The sequence below is a fragment of the Dermacentor albipictus genome, chromosome 3 (genome assembly GCF_038994185.2).
Source record: "Dermacentor albipictus isolate Rhodes 1998 colony chromosome 3, USDA_Dalb.pri_finalv2, whole genome shotgun sequence".
In the NCBI taxonomy this organism is placed as follows: domain Eukaryota; kingdom Metazoa; phylum Arthropoda; class Arachnida; order Ixodida; family Ixodidae; genus Dermacentor; species Dermacentor albipictus.
Genome location: NC_091823.1, coordinates 110,127,408 through 110,138,035, shown reverse-complemented (window position 1 = coordinate 110,138,035; position 10,628 = coordinate 110,127,408). Strand labels below are relative to the sequence as shown.

The window sequence follows — 10,628 nt, the reverse complement described above, 5'->3', positions numbered from 1 at the left end:
ATGTGCTTATTAAAGTGCCTAGGAACAACCGAGAGTCTTGGTGCTGGGGCATTCGACAAAACAATGCATAGGAAGAACAATGCAAGCTCACACACTCACATACACACATACACACGCACGCACGCATAAAAAAAAAGAATAATAATTTCGCGAATACAAATTTTGACACAGCATAAAATGTATACGCGAAGAGAATACAAAGCGAAAATGGAGAAACAGAAGAAAGGATTACAATGACGGAACACACAACAGATATGAGAGTTTTTGTTCAGGTATTGAAATTCCTCTACAACTCCTTTCAGAGAGAGAGAGAGAGAAGAAACTTTATTAATGAATGGCCGGCAATTTCGTTGTGGTGGCCTCAGGTGGCGGCTCCAAGTCCTTGGACTCGGGCGGCATCTTTGGCTTGCCGGACGGCCCAGAGTTGGTCTGCCAACTCTGAACTTTTGAGAGCCGCCTCCCAGCGGCGGCGGCGCCGATGGAGAAGGTCCCCGGCGGGCCCCGCAGCTGGGGCGGCGTCGGGGAGAAGCGAGCTCGAGGCTTCCCGTACTGTGGTAACGGCCGCGATTACGGACGCGTCGCGAACGGATGTGGTCCCATTACAGTGGTTGCCGGCACATTCCCAGAGCATATGTCGCAGCGTTGCTCGCTGTCCGCAAGCTTTACAGGCATCTGTTGGATATAAACCTGGGTAGAAGTGATGTAGGACCGCGGGGCTAGGGTAGCTGTGCGTCTGGAGCAAGCGTAAAGTTACGGCCTCATTCCTGTTTAACTTGTCGTGTGGTGGCGGGAATGTGCGTCTTTGGAGTCTGTAGTGTTGGGTGAGATCTCTGAACGTGGTCAGGCGATCGCCCCACGCCCATTGTGATTCTTGTTGCTGTGTTTCTGTTGTAGTGTCCCGATCCGGCATATCCGATGCCCCGATCTCGGGGGCGGAGGCGGCCACATAATCAGCGGCGGCTCGGCGTGTCCTCGAGCCGTGGCGTGGGCCGCCTCGTTGCCCGCGAGCGGGACATCGGTGTGTGCCGAGGTCCAGAGGAGGAAGACTGTAGAATTTTGGGGTTGCGAGGGCGATGACGAGCCGCCGTCGTCACAAATTTGGAGTATATATGCGGACCGCTTCCCGCGAGACGCGACCGCGCGCGAAGCCGCGGATTGCCGCCTGCGAGTCGCTGATCACGATCGCAGCGCTAGGCACCATGGCCAGTGCTAGGGCTATTGCGGCTTCTTCGGCCGCCTCCGTGTGTCCTGTGGTCACTGTAGCGCTCGCGAGGCACTTACCCGTGCGGTCTACAACCGCGATCGCGTGTGCACTTTTCTCTCCTTCATATTGCGCAGCGTCTACGTACACCGCCTCGTTGTTGTTGCCAAACTTCTTCTGAAGGTCTCTGGCTCGTTTGTTGCGCCTCGCGGCGTGGTGCGTCGGGTGCATGTTTTTGGGAAGCGGCGGGATCATCAGGCGGTCGCGGACCGAGGCCTGAACCGCCATCTTTTCTCCATGCTGAGTGTGGTACGCGATGCCGAGTGTCTCGAGGATGCATCGACCTGTCTTAGAAAAATATTTAAATTAGGCATGAAGATGTGCTGAAAGGCGCGCTGTTTCTTTGTGCTTTCTTGCGGAATGTAAAAGCGCACATTAGAAAGCAAGTCCGAGCAGCAAATTTTTCCATGTATTCATTTGTGGAGAAAAAGAACGTCCGATTTGTTGCGTCTACAGGGGATGGTAGGTAACGTGAATGTCTGTGTTATAGCCCCATGGAGATGGAAAGCTTTTGACAGAATCGATGCTTAAATATCTATGTGAACTTTTTTTTTGCACATTTTCGAGAAGTTCGTGATTTGACCTGCAAGCGCCGCCCCAAACCACCGAGGCGCACTCAAGAGTTGGAAGGCATACGCTCTTATATAAAGTTACAGATAGTCCAGGTTGTTTGAAGTCCCTCGTCACCCGACATCTGTGCCGAGCGTCCGCAGTGCACGCTACCTCGTGTGTCACTCAGAGAGCTCAGAGAGCTCTCGAAGTGCACTCTAAGGTCTATCGTTCCTTTAGCTCTTGGCAGTAGAATGCCTTTAACGCTATTGGGAACTTTTACCGCTTTGAAAAGTTTCGCTTCATCAGCATTATATATTAATAATAATAATAATAATAATAATAATAATAATAATAATAATAATAATAATAATAATAATAATAATAATAATAATAATAATAATAATAATAATAATTTAAAGGGACACTAAAGGCAAATACTAAGTTGACTTGGACTATTTAAATACCTTTCCAGAAAACTCACAACGCTTATTTCATGCCGAGAAAGGCTTAGTTTACGGGAAAATTGTATCTAAATGGTCCGAATACCTTTTTCGAAATTCAAATCTCTCGCCAGCCAACCGGGGGAGGGGTGACCTTGCATTTGCCACCACCGCCCTTTGCAGCCGTCAGTGAGTAAAACGGCGCCCGACAGACGGTGGCACCGAGCCAAGACAGAGCGGCGGATTCGCCGCTACCGCTGCTTTTTGTTCAAGTGGCTTAGACCGTTCGGGCGTTCCGCAACATAACACGGCAGTTGAATTTTCTGCTACTTGCAGTTTGTGCGAGTTTCGCGAGCCAGCAAAACAAGCGCAGCTCTACGCGATAACGAAACTGCTGAAACGCGAAAGCGTGGGCGGCGCAGAGTCGAGCGAAAACGAAGCCTTTCTGCTGCCCGCGTCGTTCGCAATGGTTATTTCAATTAGTTCTTTTTTCTGTAGATATGACATAGAACTGGACAAGTAGTATTTTATTTCGTCTTATAATACAATACAAGGATGTTCTTTCTTTTGCGACGGGTGGTTCAGTACTAGCGATAGAACTTAAATGATCAGTGCCTTCGTCATCGAGCAAGTACTTGGATGTCCCGGGGGAGTCCCTAATCATGTCCTGCGTTTACCTCAGTTTCTTAATTAATAAGTCTCTGTTAGGGATAATATTGACGCCTTAGAGATTCTCAAGCACTAGTCTGCCACTTTCGCTTGACTTAATATTTGCCTCTAGTGCCCCTTTAAGGGACGCCGCTAGTTGTCATGTAAAAGGAAGACCACTAGGGTGGAGGATTGGCCGAGTTGGTATTGCATTCTAGAACTGGTAGAGCGCAACATAAAATTCCTTCGTATGTTGCGCTGTACCAGTTCTAAAAAGAAGACGTTTGGCCATTGACGTTAACATAAGATCCTTTATCAAGAAGATAGCTGCGCAAGAGATTTAGAACTGACGAGTCAATGTCGCAGTGCGTAATCTCGATCAGAAGCATTGAGTGGCAGCATTGAGCATCAGTGACAGACAGAACCGTCGGTAGCGTGGCCGAGCGGTCTAAGGCGCTGGTTTTAGGCACCAGTCTCTTCGGGGGCGTGGGTTCGAATCCCACCGCTGCCAAGATTCTTTTTAAGCTTGTTTTTTAGCCACATAAACACTCGGGGAGCTTTTTTTCGCGCTTTACCTTGCTTACGGTCGTTTTAAGACATTAAGACTTACAAGCATTCACTGTTTACTTACTGACATTTTGCTTTATTACTCCACGTTAACTTATTATGACAGCTATCTTCTGTTATTCTCAGCGAGAATACGGTCTGGAGAGGCGCCTATTTAGGTTAATTAAAATGGTCATTCAGTTTCCTCTCCACTTGTGAATCAAAAATATAACATATAATACACCCTACTCGTGACCTGGAAAGATATAGTATAATACTAAAAGAAACTAGGTGCTCGCAAGAACTGCATCGGGATTACAATCATCCCCCCCCCCCCCCCTACACCACCTACATTCATGCGAACCTATAGGGCAAACTATTCTACCGTGTTACTTTCAATTACCGCTCACACATACTATGCAGGCTTCAACTTTTCTAATCTCATCGCTCCCCCAGATATGATATGATTTGACATTACAATTTGTGCACGTGCTCCACTGAGCGAGTTGAGACCAATGTTCGCGGCCACGCCCTCTCATTCACTCAGTGTACTCTATTACCACCTTTTATTGTCCCAATAATTCCTTCTTATTGCCCTGTTGCACGCATTTGTCAAGAAAGTATGCCGGTTGGAATTTATATTCTTTATTTGCATAGTAGTAGGACAAATCATTAGGCTAATACGCAGTGTTGTGCAACTTAGTGCGTGAATGCGAGTGGAACGGCTCCCGCGTGATAAATCAACATTCAGGGAGCAGAAAGCCTAATCGTTGAACGGTTCACTATAAGGAAGAAACGCAGGTTTCATCGTAAAAGTTAATTATGCTTCTGCGATACAAGCAAAGTTTTGGGAACATATATTGCGCCCCAACAACCAGAACAAGGCGACATACATGGAAATGCGTGACGTCACACTGACGTATACCGGCGGACGAAGGGGTTCCGGCTCGAAACTTAAGAAGAAAATGAAAAAGAGAAAAAAAAGGGAAATTTAGTTTTATCTATGGAGCTAACAATAAGCCTATTGACGTAAAATCAATAAACATAAATTTTCGAAACATATTCTGAAGAGTAGAAAATTTTGGGAGAGATGGTGGTGCATATTTGAGTACGGTGAAGCGCGATAGACGGGACAAAGTAAGGCGAGATGAACCTGTCAAGCACGACTGACCGCTGCGAACGATAATGACAAATTTTGCTGCAGCAGAACAATGCAAAAACAGATGTTTTAAAATAATGTTTGTCAGTCTAAACTGTCTTTCTTTTGTTTGTCTGGTTTGCCCCGCATGGTGTAGTGTTCGAATGAAATTATACAGGGTGTTCTTATAGCTTTACCAAATTTTAAATAGGTTTCCTATGGCAGATAGCAGAATTCTAAATCTTGATCCAAATTACTCCATGAGGAGGCCTTCTACGAGAAATCAAGATGTTCAATTGAATAATAATTAACCCGTAATTAGGCTAATTCCCTATTTAAATAATTAGAATAAGCTACATATATCCATCTACGAATTATAGCTGCTGAATTTGCACCGACGTATTCACTGGGAACGAATTCTCTGCACAGCCCCATTTCCCATTTCCGAGTGTCCGTCGACATGCAGTGTCGTTCCAGTTACTTACTGTTTCAATGCATAAAACAGCGGTTTCTTAAAGAAGAAAATAAACTTTATTGAAAATAATGGTCCGACAGTTTTGGTTGTTGTGGTTTCAGGTGGCGGCTCGAAGTCCCTGGACTCGGGTGGCATCTTCGGCTTGCCGGACGTCCCAGAGCTGGTCTTCCAGCCCCGAACCTTTTGAGAGCCGCCTCACAGCGGCGGCGACGCCGACGGAGAAGGTCCCCGGCACCCATTGCAGCCGGGGCGGCGTCGGGGAGAAGCGAGCTCGAGGCTTCCTGTACGCTAGTAACGGCCGCGGTTATGTACGCGTCATGAACGGCGGCGGTTTCAGTACCGTTGTTGCCGGCACGTTCTCAGAGCATGTTTAGCAGCGTTGCTCTCTGCCCACAAGCTTGACACGCATCAGTTAGGTATAATTCTGGGTAATAGTTGTGTAAGACGGCTGGGCTAGGGTAGGTGCGTGTTTGCAGTAAGTGTAAGATTACAGCCTCGTTCCTGTTTAGTTTATCGTGCGGTGTCGGGATTGTGCGTCTTTCGAGTCTGTATAGTGTTGGGTGAGGTCTCTGAACGCGGTCAGGCAATCGCCCCACGCCTATTGAGATTCCTGTTGTTGCTGCGTTTCTGTCGTGGCGTCTCGATCCGGCAGATCCGACACCCCGCTCTCGGGGGCGGGGAGGCGGCGTCCACATAATGTGCAATGGCTCGGCGTGTGAAACTTCCAGCCGTACTCGTGACGTACTCGTGACGCCTGCGACAGAAAGGATGTTCCACATCCGCCTCCAAGGTTTGTCAGTGGTGGTGCTGCCTACCACTTCCAAGATTAGTTCTAGTAGTAAAAACGTAAATACCCAAGGAAGTGGATGGGGAAACGGCACCGCGGTACCTCAGTTGGTAGAGCATTCGCATGCGCAATGCGAAGACGTGGGATCATTTCATAGCAGCGGCAAGTTGTTTTTTCGTCCCCTTTCATTGGCATTCATTTATCATTTCATTATTTCAATTAGTAAGTACAATCAATTTCCGCTGTGTTGTCTTTGGTGTCTTTGTTGGCTTCTTATGATATCTTCTAATGCTGGCGTATTACAGTGCTCCCTTCAGCCATGATACATTTCAGCGTATCCTGTATTACCTGCCGCACCCAAGCGCAATAACAGTAATTTCCCGATGTGACTGTACGAACCGATATGACATAAACTAATTCACGCAACGAGATAAAACATAGTTCCGCAGCACGCGATGGCAGCACATTAAAGCATAGTGCGCTGCAGCGCACTATGCTTTAATGCTATGCTTTAATGCTTTCATCTCCTGGCTAGAGCGAGCCATGGCTCGCTCTAGCCAGGAGATGAAAGCATAGACGCTGTCGACGCGTGCCGCCTTTCTTGCTCGCGCGTCAAGACAATTCTACGCGTTGTAATTGACTACTGCAAATAGGCTCTAACATGTACGTTGGATCTGCAGGCTAGGGCAATCCACTGTAAACGCACACGTCGCTATGTGGTAAATAGCGGTCATGCAATGTCACACGACCTCGGCAGAAGTTCTGGCATTAGTACGTAAATGTCTCCCAATATTTCAAAGGCCTCAAAGCATGGACATACCCTCATACAATGACTTGTACTGAAAACAATCGCAGCTTTCTTTCTTTATTCTGACAATCCATACCGCTCAAAATCTCAAGAGCCACAAAGCTGCGCGTCAGGATCCTTGCAACACCTCAAGATGGCGCTTGCATCCGCCGCGACGCGGCTCGACGCGGCCGGCCGCGTTTCTGCCAAATAGCTCGCCTTGGTGCATAGCGTTAGCCGCCAGCGTTTCCCGGTAAACATTACGGTTCCATAAGCTGGATCTGTGGGGAAGCGTGAGAAGCATGTCAGGGATCTTTGAATGCCACCGCGTTCCACTCTTAAAGGCGAAGCTTAAGCCTCCTCTTAATTTTCTTGACTAACAATGAAGACACTCCAGGCGCATTTCTGCCGTCACCGTCGGTGGTGCCGTGAGGTTACGTAGAGAGAGAGAGAGAGAGAGAGAGAGAGAGAGAGAGAGAGAGAGAGAGCAAATGATAAATGAAAGGTAGGGAGGTTAACCAGGACTGAGCCCGGTTGGCTACCCTACACTGGGGAAAGGGAAATGGGGACGGAAAGATTAAAGAAAAAAAAGAAAGTCCACCGGGGATATCGTTCAGTCATTCAGTCCGGATTACAGACGTATGAGTGAAAGCGTGTGAGGGGAGCCACCGAACGGCGGTTTAATCTCGCGTGCCAAAGCGAAGGAGACGGCCCGGATGCGTTCCCTCTCTGGTCGCGCGCAAGGCAGGGTGATCTGGCGAGGGAGGAGGGGCGTTCTTCGGCGGTTGCCAGACTGTCTCGATGTCCTCCTCGCCTGCCGCTCCGTACTGAGTGGAGACAACCGCGGCGTCTACTACGGCATTAGCCACGCAAATTGCGGACGCCGTAGTATAGACGCCTTTGACGGACGCCATAGGGACGCGTTGCCGGCGCTGATGTGTCTTGAACGCAATCTGCGACTTGTCCAAAGTGCCCGCCCGCGCGGGCCTCACATTCAAAGCGATCTGCGATGTTTCCTAGTGCTCGTAGTGCCGGTAGCTTCGTATGCGCTGTGCTTTCGACGTTTCGTTCGCTATAAGCGAAAAATTTCGTTCGCGTGAAGGCCAGTTCGCTAGCTCTTGCCGCGATTCCTCATGTCATAACTTCGAGAGAGTTTCCGCGCTCATCGAGCGAGATGTATTCATTCATATCTGTGCGCATGACACCGTGCTGGTTAATCTAGTTAAAATACGTTGGCGGGCTAGTTGGTTTGAATTCATGATAGAATGTGTAAGCGTGACTCAACGATAACGTAGAAAGAAGCTGACACACAAAGACAGCACTGTATGTGTGTGTCTGTTTCTTTCTACGTCCTGGTTGAGTCACGTTTACATATTAAATCATTTTTAATTTAGTTTTTACAAATTTATGCCGCCGATAGAACTACCATCCTTACTTCATACAGCTTTCTACTAACTTGCTATCGCAATCGGTGCTTCGCCTTTCGGGTGGAATTGCGAATTTATTTGTTCACTTTTGTCTTGTGCAATGTGTAACCTCACGAGATGGTTACGTTTACGCGCCACAAATGGAACAGCTCTTTAGAAACGTCTTCTGAAGCCAGTATGAGAATTGCGCCTTTCTGCAGAATGTAAAAGCGCACGTTAGAAAGCAAGTATATATATAATACACATATACGCTCCAACAATTATGCCTTAAGGGCAAGCCTTCATCGCAATAAAAAAAAAAAAAAAGAAAGCAAGTGCGAGCAGCAGATTTTTTCCATTTATTAATTTGGAAAGAAAAAGAATATCCGATTTGTTGCGTCTGCAGGAGAGGGTAGGTAACGTGAGTGTTTGTGTTAGCTCTATAAAGATGGAAAGCTTTTGACAGAATGAATGTTTAAATATAGATGTGAACCTTTTTTGCAAAGGATCGCGGACTCGTCGGAAAAATTGATAAGTGGACGGTAAGTATGAATTAGATGGTATTTCAGAGGCCTCTGTTAAGGCAGTGATGGAGAAAGAAGTTGAAATGACGTTGGAGAAAAAGTTGTTCACCTTTGTACGTAATCCACGAATATTCCAATAGAAAACTCTCACATCACTGATGCTTCTTTTCTTCTTGATGAACATTTTTCGGTATCATAGTATCGTATTGTTCAACTACGAAGGGCTTGTAGAAGGAAGGGCGCGGCCACAGTGAAGGATCCCTTAGACTCTGATACACCTCATTAATAGACACATGAAATGACGCGTAGGAATCGTACTTAATATTTAGTCGAGTCCAACGGTTTAGAAAGAAAATACGCTTTGTTTTCATCGTCGGCCCACTTTCTTTTTTCGCAGTTTTCTTGCTCTCAACATGGACATACCCAGGGTAACGTCAACAGGAACGTTCAAACATCGCGCCTCTTCATTCCGGATAAGTCTATGCCACAACTGGAAGAATGGGAAGCGGGGAATACGGATGGATAAGAGATGATGACATTGAGGGGCATTCGGGCGCCTTTATTTTCCCGCAACGAGCATCTACTCAACACCGCACTCCACGCATATCTGGTTCAGCAAAGTTTACGCCTCTCTCCGCGAAGGGTCATACAAGGCACACCGCAATATTCTGCGCCCCTTCGACGTACGTCGGTAGCGTGGCCGAGCGGTCTAAGGTGCTGGTTTTAGGCACCAGTCTCTTCGGGGGCGTGGGTTCGAATCCCAGCGCCGCCACAATCTTTTTAAGATCATTCAAGCCGTGTTTTATTATAAATTGTAGCGCCGCGCACGACACTGACACGGCTCCGCAATTATTTATGGACTAACCAGCTGGTGCACTGTACTGTAGTTCTCGAGCTGATTTGTAAAATCAGCGCAAACACACAGGACAACCCACAAATAGGAGACGATACAAGCACTGACGCTGACTAACAGTTGTATTCTTATCCTTACCCGTTAAACATGGTTAGAATAGAGGAGTTCATTTGTTCCGTGGGGTGCTCATCGTTATTATGCAAAAAAGCAGAGACAATTGAGCATGTGTTTTTAGATTGCTCGGATGGGGTGTTTTCCTGGGACATCCTAAAGAGAACATTGAAAAAAAAAAGAGATGACATTATGTCCGCATGGAATCAGTTATCTCACGGTCGAAAACGACGATGGTGTGCCTTTTGATCTGGTTATGCTGCTGGGCCGGCGCAGTATATTGCGAACTTGTACTGCTGTACACAACGCAGATATCGATGTTAGACGAGTTCGCGAATATTTTTTGCGAATCTGTGTCCCATTTTGTCGAAGTGCTGAAGGTGCACACGTATGTACCGCAGTGGGCTCCAAGATTGGAAATGTTGTTGCACATGTCTGAATACTGATGACTTGTAGTCAGAAAACAGCTGACGGTTGCCGGTGCTATGAGCTTGTTATTGTGTTCTTTCGAGCGCGCGAACTCTGTGTCAAGCAAGTCAAAAAAAAAAAAAACTTTGCGTGACAGAGTGGTCTAAGGCGTTGGTGTTAGCAGTCTCTTAAGGGGCGTGGGTTTTAATCCCACCGCTGCCAGCGACTACTTTAGATCGTTCAAATCCTGTTTTATTTAGAATTGTAAGCCATGCACGGCACTGATAAGGCTCTTGAATTGTTGATGGGATAACCAGCTGGTTCCCTGTTCTGGAGCTCTGGAGCTCATTTGTTCGCTTTTTCTAACGTAAAAAAATTCAGCGCAAACACATAGAACAATCCACAAAGAGTCGAGACAAGCACTGGCGCTAACTAACAACTGCTTTATTCTTCTTTGGGGCATATATATATATATATATATATATATATATATATATATATATATATATATATATATATATATATATATATATATATATATATATATATATCCTTAACCATTTAACAATGCATGCCCACACAACGCGAGCCATAGATGGACGCCTGTCACGCCAGAGCCAGTTACCGAAGACGTGTGCACAAGAAACTAAATTCGGCTGACTACAGGGACAACGATGCATCACTGATACAGC

The 10,628-nt window shown here is 46.8% G+C and overlaps 2 non-coding genes across 2 annotated transcripts; both read left to right on the top strand.

Moving 5' to 3' along the window:
* The first annotated feature begins 3,330 nt into the window (after positions 1-3,330).
* TRNAL-UAG (transfer RNA leucine (anticodon UAG)) lies at positions 3,331-3,412 on the top strand. Its single transcript has one exon. It is a non-coding gene; the product is annotated as a tRNA-Leu (tRNA).
* A 5,842-nt stretch (positions 3,413-9,254) lies between these two features.
* Positions 9,255-9,336, top strand: TRNAL-UAG (transfer RNA leucine (anticodon UAG)). The gene has a single exon. It is a non-coding gene; the product is annotated as a tRNA-Leu (tRNA).
* Positions 9,337-10,628: the final 1,292 nt, after the last annotated feature.